The 15,370-nt window shown below is 42.3% G+C and overlaps 1 protein-coding gene across 1 annotated transcript in view; it reads left to right on the forward strand.

Moving 5' to 3' along the window:
- The window catches only part of STK39 (serine/threonine kinase 39), a 482,653-nt gene that overhangs the window by 95,623 nt on the left and 371,660 nt on the right, over positions 1–15,370 (forward strand). The gene's annotated exons all lie outside the window — the stretch shown is intronic.

The raw sequence follows: 15,370 nt of genomic DNA on the forward strand, positions 1-15,370 counted from the left end.
GTGGATCAACAAAGATCTTGCTGTGATTTAAGTCAAAGAGTGTTCTTCCTGTGTTTTCCTCTAAGAGTTTTATAGTGTCCAGTCTTACATTTAAGTCTCGAATCCATTTTGAGTTTATTTTTGTGTATGGTGTTAGGGAGTGTTCTAATTTCATTCTTTGACATGTAGCTGTCCAGTTTTCCCAGCACCACTTATTGAAGAGACTGTCTTTTCTCCATTGTATATCTTTGCCTCCTTTGTCATAGATTAGTTGACCATAGGTGCGTGGGTTTATCTCTGGGCTTTCTATCTTGTTCCATTGATCTATATTTCTGTTTTTGTGCCAGTACCATATTGTCTTGATTACTGTAACTTTGTAGTATAGTCTGAAGTCAGAGAGTCTGATTCCTACAGCTCCATTTTTTTTCCTCAAGACTGCTTTGGCTATTTGGGGTCTTTTGTGCCTCCATAAAAATTTTAAGATGATTTGTTCTAGTTCTGTAAAAAAATGCCATTGGTAATTTGATAGGGATTGCATTGAATCTGTAGATTGCTTTGGGTAGTAGAGTCATTTTCGCAGTATTGATTCTTCCAATCCAAGAACGTGGTATATCTCTCCATCTGTTAGTATCATCTTTAATTTCCTACATCAGTGTCTTACAGTTTTCTGCAAACAGGTCTTTTGTCTCCCTAGGTAGGTTTATTCCTAGGTATTTTATTCTTTTTGTTGCAATGGTAAATGGGAGTGTTTCCATAATTTCTCTTTCAGATTTTTCATCATTAGTGTATAAGAATGCAAGAGATTTCTATGCATTAATTTTGTATCCTGCAACTTTACCAAATTCATTGATTACCTGTTGTAGCTTTCTGGTGGCATCTTTAGGATTCTGTATGTATAGTATCATGTCATCTGCAAACAGTGACAGTTTTAATTCTTCTTTTCCAATTTGTATTCCTTTTACTTCTTTTTCTTCTCTGAATGACATGGCTAGGACTTCCAAAACTATGTTGAATAATAGTGGTGAGAGTGGACATCCTTGTCTCGTTCCTGATCTTAGAAAAAAATGCTTCCAGTTTTTCACCATTGAGAATGATGCTTGCTGTGGGTTTGTCATATATGGCCTTTATTATGTTGATGTAGTTTCCCTCTATGCCCACTTTCTGGAGAGTTTTTATCATAAATGGGTGTTGAATTTTATCAAAAGCTCTCTCTGCATCTATTGAGATGATCATATAGTTTTTGTTTTTCAATTTGTTAATATGGTGTATCACATTGATTCATTTGCATATATTGAAGAATCCTTGCATCCCTGGGATAAATCCCACTTGATCATGGTGTATGATTCTTTTAATGTGTTGTTGGATTCTGTTTGCTTGTATTTTGTTGAGGATATTTGCATCTATATTCATCAGTGACATTGGTCTGGAATTTTCTTTTTTTGTAGTATCTTTGTCTGATTTTGGTATCAGGGTCATGGTGGCCTCATAGAATAGGTTTGGGAGTGTTCCTTCCTCTGCAATTTTTTGGAAGAGTTTGAGAAGGATGGGTGTTAGCTCTTCTCTAAATGTTTGATAGACTTCACTTGTGAAGCCATCTGGTCCTGAACTTCTGTTTGATGGAAGATTTTTAATCACAGTTTCAATTTCATTACCTGTGACTGTTCTGTTCATATTTTCTTTCTTCCTGGTTCAGTCTTGGAAGATTATACCTTTCTAACAATTTGTCCATTTCTTCCAGGTTGTCCATTTTATTGGCATAGAGTTGCTTGTAGTAGTCTCTTAGGATGCTTTGTATTCCTGCAGTGTCTGTTCTAACTTCTCCTTTTTCATTTCTAATTTTATTGATTTGAGTCCTCTCTCTCTTTTTCTTGATGAGTCTGGCTTATCAATTTCATTTATCATCTCAAGGAACCAGCTTTTAGTTTTATTGATCTTTGCTATTGTTTTCTTTGTTTCTATTTTATTTATTTATTTTTTTCTGCTCTGATCTTTATGATTTCTTTCCTTCTGCTAACTTTGAGTTTTGTTTGTTCTTCTTTCTCTAGTTCCTCTAGGTGTAAGGTTAGATTGTTTACTTGAGATTTTTCTTGTTTCTTGAGTTAGGCTTGTATATGTATAAACTTCCCTCTTAGAACTGCTTTTGTTGCATCCCATAGGTTTTGGATCATTTTCATTGTCATTTGTCTCCAGGTATATTTTGATTTCCCCTTTGATTTCTTCAGTGATCTCTTGGTTATTTAGTAACATATTGTTTAGCCTCCATGTGTTTGTGTTTTTCACGTTTTTTTAACTGTAGTTCATTTCTAATCTCATAGTGTTGTGGTCAGAATAGATATGATTTCAATTTTCTTAAATTTACTGAGGCTTGATTTGTGACCCAAGATGTGTTGTATCCTGGAGCATGTTCCGTGCACACTTAAGATGAAAGTGTAATCTGCTGTTTTTGGTTGGAATGTCCTATAAATATCAATTAAATCTATCTGGTCTATTGTGTCATTTAAAGCTTCTGTTTCCTTATTTATTTTCATTTTGGATGATCTGTACATTGGTGTAAGTGAGGTGTTAAAGTCCCCTACTATGATTGTGTTACTGTCGATTTCCTCTTTTAGAGCTGTTAGCAGTTGCCTTATGTATTGAGGTACTCCTATGTTGGGTGCATATATATTTATGCTTGTTATATATTCTTCTTGGATTGATCCCTTGATCATTATGTAGTGTCCTTCCTTGTCTCTTGTAACAATTTTTATTTTAAAGTCTATTTTATCTGATATGAGTATTGCTAGTCCAGCTTTCTTTTGATTTCCATTTGCATGGAGTATCTTTTTCCATCCCCTTACTTTCAGTCTGTATGTGTCCCTAGATCTGAAGTGGGTCTCTTGTAGACAGCATATATATGGGTCTTGTTTTTGTAATCATTCAGCTAGCCTGTGTCTTTTGGTTGGAGCATTTAATCCATTCACATTTAAGGTAATTATTGATATGTATGTTCCTATGACCATTTTCTTAATTGTTTTGGGTTTGTTTTTGTAGGTCCTTTTCTTCTCTTGTGTTTCCCACTTAAAGAAGTTCCTTTAGCATTTGCTGTAAAGCTGGTTTGGTGGTGCTGAATTCTCTTAGCTTTTGCTTGTCTGTAAAGCTTTAGATTTCTCCATTGAATCTGAAGGAGATCCTTGCCAGGTAGAGTAATCATGGTTGTACGTTCTTTCCTTTCATCACTTTAAGTATATCATGCCACTCCCCTATGGCTTGTAGAGTTTCTGCTGAGAAATCAGCTGTAAACCTTATGGGAGTTCCCTTGTCTGTTATTTGTCCTTTTTCCCTTGCTGCTTTCAGTAATTTTTCTTTGTCTTTAATTTTTGCCAATTAGGTTTCTATGTTTCTCGGTGTGTTTCTCCTTGCTTTTATCCTGTACGGGACTCGCTGCGCTTCCTGGACGTGGGTGGCTATTTCCTTTCCCGTGTTAGGGAAGTTTTTAACTATAATCTCTTCAAATATTTTCTCTGGTCATTTCTCTCTCTCTTCTCCTTCTGGGACTCCTATAATGCGAATGTTGTTGCGTTTAATGTTGTCCCCGAGGTCTCTTAGGCTGTCTTCATATCTTTTCATTTTTTCTTTAGTCTGTTCTGCAGCAGTGAATTCCACCATTCTGTATTCCAGGTCACTTATCCGTTCTGCCTCAGTTATTCTGCTACTGATTCCTTCTGATGTAGTTTTCATTTCAGTTATTGTATTGTTCATCTCTGTTTGTTTGTTCTTTAATTATTCTAGGTCTATGTTAAACCATTCTTGCATCTTCTCGATCTTTGCCTCCATTCTTTTTCCGAGGTCCTGGATCATCTTCACTATCATTATTCTGAATTCTTTTTCTGGAAGTTTGCCTATCTCCACTTCATTTAGTTTTTTTTCTGGGTTTTATCTTGTTCATTCATCTGGTATATAGCCCTCTGCCTTTTCATCTTGTCTTTCTTTCTGTGAATGTGGTTTTTGTTCCATAGTGTGCAGGATTGTAGTTCTTCCTGCTTCTCCATCATTGTTTGCTCTTTAGTTCTTCTAGGTCCTTGTTAAACGTTTCTTGTATTTTCTCCATTCTATTTCCAAGATTTTGGATCATCTTTACTATCATTACTCTGAATTCTTTTTCAGGTAGACTGCCTATTTCCTCTTCATTTGTTTGGTCTGGTGGGTTTTTAACTTGCTACTTCATCTGCTGTGTGTTTCTCTGTCTTCTCGTTTTGCTCAACTTATTGTGTTTGGGGTCTCCTTTTTGCAGGCTGCAGGTTCGTAGTTCCAATTGTTTTTGGTGTCTGACCCCAGTGGGTAAGGTTGGTTCAGTGGGTTGTGTAGGCTTCCTGGTGGAGGGGACTGGTGCCTGTGTTCTGGTGGATGAGGCTGGGTCTTGTCTTTCTTGTGGGCAGGACCACGTCCTGTGGTGTGTTTTGGGGTGTCTGTGACCTTATTATGATTTTAGGCAGCCTCTCTGCTGTGGGTGGGGTTGTGTTCCTGTCTTGCTAGTTGTTTGGAATCGCATGTCCAGCATTGTAGCTTGCTGGTCATTGAGTGGACCTGGGTCTTAGCATTGAGATGGAGATCTCTGGGGGAGCTTTTGCCATTTGATAATATGTGGAGCCAGGAGGTCTCTGGTGGACGAATGCCCTGACCTCGGCTCTCCCACCTCAGAAGCAGAGGCCTGACACCCGGCCAGAGTACCAAGACCCTGTCAGCCACATGGCTCAGAAGAAAAGGGAGAAAAAAATAAAGAAATATAATAAAATAAAGTTATTGAAATAAAAAATTATTAAAAATAAAAAATTTTAAAGTAATTAAAAAAAAAAAAAGACGAGAGCAACCAAACCAAAAAACAAATCCACCAATGATAACAAGTGTTAAAAACTATATTTAAAGAAACCACAAAAAACGGACAGACAGAACACTAGGACAAATGGTGAAAGCAAAGATATACGTACAAAATCACACAAATAAGCATACACATAAACACAAAAAGAGAAAAAGGAAAAATATATATATATTGTTCCTCCTAAAGTCCATCTCCTCAATATGGGATGATTCGTTGTCTAGTCACATATTCCACAGATGCAGGGTACATCGAGTTGATTGTGGAGATTTAATCCGCTGCTCCTGAGGCTGCTGGGAGAGATTTCCCTTTCTCTTCTTTGTTCTCACAGCTCCCAGGGGCTCAGCTTTGGATTTGGCCCCGCGTCTGCGTGGAGGTCGCCTGAGGGCGTCTGTTCTTCGCTCAGACAGGACAGGGTTAAAGGAGCAGCTGATTCGGGGGCTCTGGCTCACTCAGGCCGGGGGGAGGGAGGGGTGTGGATGCGGGGCGAGCCTGCGGCGGCAGAGGCCGACATGACGTTGCACCAGCCTGAGGCGCACTGTGCATTCTCCTGGGGAAGTTGTCCCTGGATCCCGGGACCCTGGCAGTGGTGGGCTGCACAGGCTCCCGGGAGGAGAGGTGTGGATAGTGACCTGTGCTTGCACACAGGCTTCTTGGTGGTGGCAGCAGTAGCCTTAGAGTCTCATGTCCGTCTCTGGGGTCTGCACTGATAGCCGCGGCTCACGCCCGTCTCTGGAGCTCCTTTAAGCGGAGCTCTTAATCCCCTCTCCTCGCGCACCAGGAAACAAAGAGGGAAGAAAAAGTCTCTTGCCTCTTTGGCAGGTCCAGACTTTTCCCCGGACTCCCTCCCGGCTAGCTGTGGTGCACTAACCCCTTCTGGCTGTGTTCACGCAGCCAACCCCAGTCCTCTCCCTGCGATCCGACCGAAGCCCGAGCCTCCGCTCCCAGCCCCGCCTACCCCGGCGGGTGAGCAGACAAGCTTATCGGGCTGGTGAGTGCTGGTCGGCACCAATCCTCTGTGCGGGAATCTCTCTGCTTTGCCTTCCACACCCCTGTGGCTGTGCTCTCCTCCGCGGCTCCGAGGCTTCCCCCCTCCGCCACCCACAGTCTCCGCCCGCGAAAGGGCTTCTAGTGTGTGGAAACCTTTCCTCCTTCACAGCTCCCTCCCACTGGTGCAGGTCCCGTCCCTATTCTTTTGTCTGTGTTTTTTCTTCTTTTGCCTTATCCAGGTACGTGGGGAGTTTCTTGCCTTTTGGGAGGTCTGAGGTCTTCTGCGCGCATTCAGTAGGTGTTCTGTAGGAGCTGTTCCAAATGTAGATGTATTTCTCATGTATTTGTGGGGAGGAAGGTGATCTCCACATCTCACTCCTCCACCAACTTAAAGGTCTCCCCTTCCTACATTTCTTGAAGATAGTAGTGTTACTGCTTTACTGAAAGTCAACAGTTGCTATATTGAAGTTGGTTCATTGGAATCACCTTTGCTTTTCACAGAGCAAGGTCTCTGCAGTACAGAGCGTTTACATTTGTGAAGCATGCCTCCTGCTGGATTAGTGGAATATTACATTGCACGTTTTCAAAGCTCTCCAAAATTGGATCTAATTTGTAAAGATGCCTTAACTGCGGTTCAGTTTTGGCGAGTTTGGGAAGGGAATAAATATAGCTTTTTTAGATGATTTCTTCAAGCTTCTCAGATTTTTTGTATAAACCTTTAGGTGTGGTTTATGGGTTTTCAAATCATATCTGCCCCCACAGCTCAAAATAAATGGTTTAAGGACCCAAAGAGATAATACCAACAACAATAATGGTAAACATTATATTCAGTGTTTTCTGTGTGCCAGGAACGTGCAAAAATACTCTGTGAACCCTGCCCCTTGCAACACTCACCAACACCCTAAAAGAAAAGTTTGGTACGTTATCACCCACACTCCCAGTTTACAGAAAGACTTAAAGAAGTTGAGAGCTCTTTCACCCCTACTGTCACCCACCCAGCCAGAGGTTGGGAGCCCCTAAAGTTTTTCTTGAACTACTTTACCCCATTAACTGGCCACAGAAATAGTCAACCGAGCTGGGCTACCCAGATTCTTTCTCCTGGGAATTTGGAGTTGGATTCAAAGAGAACCTCCAGTCTGGCTGGTTACCTAAATGGAGGTCATATAAACTCAGGGGCCCCCAGTGGAGGAGCCTTGTGCATGGAGAAATAGAAAAAGGATGATCAGGAGAAAGGAAAAGAATAAAGCAAAAAGCACAGAGAAAGGCAACGAGGATAGTTTTTCGTTCTTGGTCCCAATCCCTCATAAATTTCCTCGGCTGGTTTCATTGACTTGGCATATTGAAATATTTCTTTTTCTCTATTAAAAAAAGTGTATAAAACCAAGTCACGTGAGCAATAATATGTAAAAGTGAACCAAATCTAGTGTTATAATGAAATAAAATCTGACGTTAATATGGCACATTGAATGATGTGCATAATTTTTATTATATTCCATGGAAATTAGACTAAAATAGGGAGCAATTAATGAAAATGACTGTAATTATTGTCATGTCAACAAAGCCAAACCAAGTGATTCCACAGTCAGCTGTAGGGAAGACAATTTACAGCAGGAAGCTGTTCTGCAGTTCCTATGAAGAATCCTGGATTGAAAAACCAGGAGGCTAAGTCCTTTCCTTGCATCCACTTCTCTAGCAACCATAGTCCAGGTGGTTCAAGAGGTCCCAGCTGACAAGTGTGTGAGCCCCTTGGAGCTCCTCACCCCTGTGTTGCAGGACGGGGGACTGCTTCTAGGGCCCCAGAGTGGGCTCTTGTCTAACATTCAGAAATGAATTGTCCGAGGAGACACACGTGCTGACAAAGCAAGAGACTATTGGGAAGGGGCGCCCGGGCGGAGAGCAGCAGGGTAAGTGAACCCAGGAGAACTGCTCTGCCGCATGGCTCGCAGTCTCAGGTTCGTGGTAATTCTGTTAGTTTCTGGGTTTTCTCTGGCCAATTGCTCTGACTCAGGGTCCTTCCTGGTGGCGCGTGCATCCCTCAGCCAAGATGGATTCCAACAAGAAGGATTCTGGGAGGTTGGTAGGGCATGTGGACTGGCATCTCCTCTCTCCTTTTGACCTTTCCTGAATTTTTCCGGTTGGTGGTAGCTTGTTAGTTCCGTGTTGCTTACCAGGACTTCCTGTTGTAAGATAACTCATGCAAGTGGCTACTATCTTGACCGGCCAGGGCAGGCGGTTTCAGTCAGTGTTTCCCCAACACCTGCACTGCCCCTCCCCCACTGCATCTCCAAGGAGAAGAATGCTGAGATTGACGGGTTGTGTTGGAGGGGCTGCGTCTGTTTGGGAGGCTCTCCTTTCCTCAACATTGGATTGGTGAGATACAGCGCATGGAGAATTTGAAGCTGCTCTTACGAAGAGGCCGCCAGCCTGCTTCCCATGGTGCACTGTCCTTTGGTCTATGTCTACCATTAACTACCACAAGGCATCATCAATGTGGTCCAGTCTAGCTCACCTGGGGTCTGAACTGAGAGTGGAGGTGAAATCCTCATGGAAATAAAAAGTGTGAAATCGTCTGACTTTGCTCTCTGTGCAGATAGCTGTCTTCCTCAGTGGCTGGGGAAGGTTGAGGAAGAATTGGATTCTGGTTGTTGAGATTGCTGGCTCCCAACCAAATGCCATCCTCTCAGTCTCTTTTCCATTGATGTAAGACCAACAAGGAACGCTCAGAACAGTTACCATAAGCCAGAATCTTAGAGTCCTGGGACTGGTTTGGCTTAAAGTAGCCATTATTTACAGGGGTAAAAATTCAATGATTCACAGTAGGAATACTTCATTTCAAATTATTCTTTAAGAGACTTATACTTTCATAATTTTGGTTGTATGGCATTTTTCACAATAAAAATAAAAGATTTTTAATATAAAAAAATTCAATGATTCAGAAATATTCCATTTTCCTCCTTCCACACATGGCTAATCCAATACTCTAGTCTGGACTTTTACCTATTAGAGGTGCATTTGTGCTAATGAACAAATGCATCTCGAATATTTTAGATGTATTACTTCCTTGAAAATGTTTTTGTTGTATAATTAGCTATGATTCTGGCATGGGAGCAATGAGAATTACAGAAAGGACCAAGAAAGTTTTTCCTGGGATTCATTCAATATACATTATTGAGTAAATGCAAGGTGGCAGGCATGGTGTAAGGCACTAGAGAAAAAATTACAAAATAATGTCTGTACTCTTCAGGAGCTTAATGGGTCAGGTACTCATCACTAACTAGTGTGATGACTTAGGGGAGCATTTAAAAAAAGGCTATTCCTATCTTGGAATAGTTTAATAACCTTGGAACATTTTATACAGATAATGTTGGGTTAAAATAAAGATTAAGAGGAGTCTAGGAAGAAAAGGATGGGGGTGGGAGTGGGAAGACAATTATAGGAAAGGGGAGGGTGTGATCTCGGGGCTGGAGATGAATGCGTACATATACATCTGAGGGCTGTTTTTAAATACTGTCTGTCTGAAGCCTCCCTCCACCCGCATCCTCCACTTTCCACCCTCCAACTCACCCTTCTTCCTGAGTCACCCAGATGGCCATTTCTCACTAGGAAAGGAGAAAAAGGAAAGGGTGTAATTTGTCTAAAATCCCTAAAAGCTGCCAGGATACATTCGTGCATTTCATCTGCACACCCCACCATGCGAAGGGTGGGAGTTCTGTGTAAAGACGGGGAAACCGAGGTGCAGAGAGGTTGTGTGACTTCTCCACATTACACAGTTTGGAAAAGGCAGTGCCAAAATGCAAGCTCACATTTTAAAATTATAACTAGACATATGTGTGCTTTTTAAAAAGTAAAAAAATAATAGAGAAGTATGAAATATAACAAATAAATGTCTTCCCTTCTGCACATTCCAAACTGTTTGGGGTATATCCCTATAGACATTTTTCCCTGTACATGCAAATGTGTATTTACACACATGACATATAACTGTATATGTGAACATCTATAATTTTTACATAAATGGATATTCTAACTATATCATTCTGTAACTCACTTCCATCACCTAACATTACATCATGTATATCCTTCCTTATCAGAATCTATACATTTATTTCATTTTTACCTCTAATATGTATATTCAATTTGATGACTATATTACATCTTTTTTAGACATTTCCTTATTGATAAGGCTGGCCCTGTTTTGTTTCATTTTGAAATTCAATATTAGTGTTTTCTAATTAAAGTATTTTCTACATGTGAGTTTTCAAATTTAAACCATGAAAAATTCTGAGATGGAAATTGAAGGCTCTCTTCTCTCACCCTCCATTCCAGTTCCCACTCCCTAGAGTTTTGTTGTTGTCATTTTTGTTACTTTTGTTTTTGTTCTTCGGGGTATGTCACCTTACAACTGAATTAAATACAGATGCTTGCAGTTCTTGATTTTTCTGTGTTAGAACAAACTGTTGTCCTGCCTCAGTGATAGCTGGGAAGTTTAACATACTTTTGCGATCTCAGCCTCCCTCTTTTAATTGTTAGCTATATTACGATTTTTAAGTTATTTAGGTTAATTACAGTTATACTTTTCTCTAATTAGGTCTTCTGTGTTTGTTAGAGGTTTCAAAAAATGTAAAGCCCCATCTCAATGCAAATATATTCTGATTATGTAAATATTACACACTGAAGTGCCCAGTAGTATGCTAGGACCCATAGAGAAATAGGTACTATCCTCTGTGACCTAACCATGCTGACAGCTCTAAGGAGAAGCACTGAGGTCCCATGGATTCTTTTTATTTCTTCTCCATTTCCTTCTAGGCTGTACTGGGCTTCCGCTTTTCTTTGTAGATCATATCCAAGCCAATGGATCCAAGCCAAAGGGCTCCATGTTCTCCAAAGCCTATAAGAGGCATGAGGGGCTGGGGGCTGAGGGAAAGTAGAACTTCCATTATGTCCCCACTGAGGGGACATGGAAGTCCTCAGAGGGCCCCTGAACTGCCAGTGACCACAGGTTGTATCCAAGAGGCTGCCAAAGGCAGAGATGGGCTAAACCATCAACTTCACCTCTGAAGTCGAGAACATAACATCCGTAAGTGCCAAAAAGGACCAGACTCTATGCCAGGGTTCTGGTTCTAGACGCAAAACAGGAATTTTCGCTAGAACCTGCATGTGTTGATCTGAGGCCTCCCTATTCCCAAGCCCCAAGGTTACCTGTTCCCCAACCCCAAACACCCAGATACCATTTTGGTGAGGAACAGCAGAAGGGAGAAGAAATACAATCTAAAAAGACTGTTTGAACCAGAAGAGACTAATATACTGAGATTTGTCTAGTTTAGTTCTTTCTACCCCCATATCCAATGGGAAAGAGACCGAGAAGGAACATTAGTTCAGGAGACAGACACAGACCAACCAGCTTGTTCACTAAACCCATTTCCCTTCCTCATGGACTATATTTCCCAGCCTTCTATGCAGTGAGGTGCAACCATGCGAATGAGTTTTGGCCCCCAAAATGTGGATGTAAGTGATCTATCCCATTTCCAGGTCTGGTACATAAAGATCTCCTCTGCATTGTTCTTCAGGTTCTTTTCCTTTTCACAGTGATCTTGGAAAACCCATATTGAAAATGGTGGAGCTTCATATGGAAGACCTCTGGGTCATCAGAGAGTTAAGGCAACCCCCTGCCAACCAGAAACACCTTTTCTGGGCTTTGAGGTTGTGTTTCAGTGACTATCACTGTGTAACAAACCACTTCAAGACTTAGTGGATTAAGTCTGTATTATAATCTCTATCATTGTAATCGACACTTTATCATAATCTCTATCAGTTTTGTGGATTGACTGGGCTCAGTTGGGTGGTTCTCAATGGGGGTCAATTGCATTTGGCTGAAGTCTGATGGAAGCATCTTTCTTTTCATTCATCATTCATTCACTGCCTAGATCCTTAACTGGCTCCTAGGAAATATGTTAAGAATTCAACTTCCCAGGCCCTGTTTCTGGGGAGTCTGGAGATTTGCATTTTTTTTAAAGAAGATGTTGGGGTAGGAGTTTATTAATTAATTTATTTATTTTTGCTGTGTTGGGTCTTCGTTTCTGTGCGAGGGCTTTCTCTAGTTGTGGCAAGCAGGGGCCACTCTTCATCGTGGTGCGTGGACCTCTCACTATCGCAGCCTCTCTTGTTGCGGAGCACAGGCTCCAGACGCGCAGGCTCAGTAGTTGTGGCTCACGGGCCTAGATGCTCTGCGGCATGTGGGATCCTCCCAGACCAGGGCTCGAACCCGTGTCCCCTGCATTAGCAGGCAGATTCTCAACCACTGCGCCACCAGGGAAGCCCTGGAGATTTGCATTTTAACCAGCACTGTTTGGAGGGCTTTATTCCTCTTGTTGGTTCTCTCCATTTCCCAAGTCCTTAATTACCTAGACGATAGAGGTCAGCCTCTTCGTAGACCTAGTAGGCTTTGCTTTACCCAACGCTATATTTCACAACACACTTAGGAAACCTTCGATTTTGTCAATCACTAGGAATTGGAGAGGTCCTGGAGCCCTTTCAGTCCCACCCTCCAGAGAGGAGAAAAGCAGAATTGCTTTACTCAGAGGAACATTGATCCTATTTCAGAAGACCACCAGGGAGTAGAAGTGTCACAAACTAGACTGCTCAAACACAGAATTAGCTTCTGTTGTGATTAGATTAACCTCATCTAGTTGACCTACAATTATTTCAAATCCAGAATGTTAATCACAAAACAAGCCTCCCCCCACCCTCCTTGTCTTTTTTTTTTTTTTTTTAATGCTTTGATCTTAGTCATTCTTTCTCTGAGCTCTCCACAGGCACTCAGCTCCCTTACTTAAAATTCTCAGCTCCTGCTTTCTGCAACTCCTCCAGACTTTCCTTAATAGTCATGCTCCTTGCCTGGGATGTGGGTTTCCCACCCTGGCCCTGCTACATTTTTACCCTCTTTGAGAAAACACTGCTAATATTGACCTGGCTCAAACAGCAAGCCATGTGGGGAGGATCAGAAAATGAGGAATGAGAAGAACTCTGTTCAAGGTCTGGCTTTGCCACCTCCTGGCTGTATTAACTGTCAACAGAAAAAAAAAAAAAAAGCACAATGTGAGAGTTGTGAGTTAAATTTTATTTGGGGCCAAATGAGAACTATAGCCTGGGAGGCAGTATTTCAGATAGCTCTGGGAAAATACTCCGAACAGGTAGGGGGGAAGGTCAGTCTATATGTGATTTTGGTGAAGCGGGGGGGGCGGGGTACATCCATCAAGTACACATTTTTGCAGAAGTTTTCTGCTAGTCACGAGGAGCAGACATCACCGTGAAGGATTTTAGTGCTTTTCTGGATATGAGGAGATGCAAGTATTGGGTTCATAAAATCTTCTCCTGAAAATATCTAACTATCTGAAGGCCTGTGCTGCCAGTTTTTCCCAGAACGCAGAGTGCCTCATTCCTGATCTCCACCCTGAACTCCTTTCAGGGGGTGTTGAAGGTCAGCAGCTATAGCAGGCTTGTGGTTTTATCCTTGTAGAGGCAGATGGCAAGTGTCGAACTTAAGTGGGCGTACCAGACAAATGAAGTCCAGTAACTGGTCTTCATTTTCCTCATCTGTGAAATGGGTTTAGTATGAATCCAACCGTAGAGGGCTTTTGCTCCAGGCACACTGGTTTTCTTTCAGTTCTTGGAAGGCACCATGCCCCCCTCCTACCACAGGGCTTTTGCAGAATTTATTCCCTCTCAGTGGAACAGAGTGTCCCTCCCCACCCCTTACCCTGGTAAATGCCTACCCTTTCTTCAGGTATCAGTTCAGTGGTCATGTCCTCAGGGACTAGGCCAATGTCCCTTTCCTACCACTATTACCTCACCTTCAGGGCACGGTTCACGGTTCTAAATTTATATTGATATGTGAGATTCTTTAACTAACATCCATCTCCTGTAATAGACTATATGTTCCCTGAGAATTAACACATCTGTTTTCTCTCACCCTTTTATCTCCAGCACCCAACACTCGATAAATCAGTGAATGAATATGAATGAATGAATTATAGTTGTGAAAATAAAGGGGATCATGCATGTCAATCACTTACCACTGTTTTGTTATTAATAATATTATCTTCTCCAAAACAGATTTTATAATAATAATACCAATGATCGGGTTCACGAGAAGGGAAGGTATATACAAGTTGTTCGTAAATTGTAAAGAAGTAGACAAATATTAGATTTTTGTGAGCATTGATATCCCTTAGTTCTTTTTCTTGCAAACACCTCAGCAATCCCCTGCACAGCCATCTAACGCATAAGTACATAGAGACAGCTGAGCCTCTAGAAAGTGATATTTATCTGGTTTGACTAGTAAGTATTTGTCTTCATAAACAAATCACAAGTCAAACAGCAATGGCACCATGAATGGAAGAAGTGATGCATTTTAAGGAAATGGCTCTCTTAAATCTCAGACACAGAGGTGCCTGTGATTATGGAGCAAACTTTGTCATAGAGAGAGTGAGCAAGGGTAGAGGGGGCTGAGGCTGTGCAGGATGGGGAACTGAGCTGTCTACTGCCCTGCTTACAGGGGGGCGTTGGGGCAGCCAATGCCCAAAAGGGTACGGCAAGCTCACGAGAAAGGCTTAGGCAATCATCCGTCCTGGTGCACGACCTGTTGGATGCAGCATGGACATAAATGGAGTCAAGCACAGCTATGTGTAGTAGCTCCTAATGGTCCAGTCAACCACAGCAGGACTCCTCTCAGTGGTTGAAGCCACAGGGACTTCAGGGGAAAGGGGTCACGGCAGATTCGAGATGGCCTCAAACTCTTTGACAATCCTGCCACTGAGAAGCGGAGTGTAGTCCCTTCCCCTTGAATCTGGGCAGACTCTATGACTGCTTTGGCTGATAGAATTTGCCAGAAGTGATGCTGTGCCAGTTTCTGAGCCCAGGCCTTGTGAGACTAGCTGCTTCCAAATCCTATCTCTTGGAACAGTCTCTCTGAGGAAGCCAGATGCCATGTAGGAAATCCACCTACTCTGAAACCTTCATGCATGAGAAGGCCAAGCCACCGTGCTGTCACTAGGCCCTGAAGGATGTGCCTGGGCGGGGTGGCAGGGTGAGAGATCGAGGAGAGAGAGAAAGAGAAGGCCTAGGGGGCACTGAGGCAGCACACGAAGAAATCACGATTGTTTGAAACCACTGCATTTTGAGGAAGTTGATTGATTCTGCAGCAATAGATAGTTGAAAAGGAACCTACTGGCAAGAGACAGAGACTCCAAAGCAGGTGAGGTTCAGGGAAGAGCTGTGATCCTAAAGGGAGATTGGGCTATTAGGTAACTCATCAGGCTGAGTCCTAAGAAGGAGAAGGCTAGGGAGATGACTCAAGGTTACCTGACACTCAGCATGTCCCTAGACACTGGACACACTTCACACTAGCCCACCAGAAGTGGGCCGAGGCCACTTGCCACACCTAGGCCATGCAGGTGACTAGACGAGAAACTGTCAGAGACCGAGCAGAAGGTAGGACCCATCAGGATGCCAGGAGGAAAGAGAGAGACAGAAAGAGAGACAGAGAAAGCA

Source organism: Tursiops truncatus, chromosome 7 (assembly GCF_011762595.2).
Source record: "Tursiops truncatus isolate mTurTru1 chromosome 7, mTurTru1.mat.Y, whole genome shotgun sequence".
NCBI lineage: Eukaryota > Metazoa > Chordata > Mammalia > Artiodactyla > Delphinidae > Tursiops > Tursiops truncatus.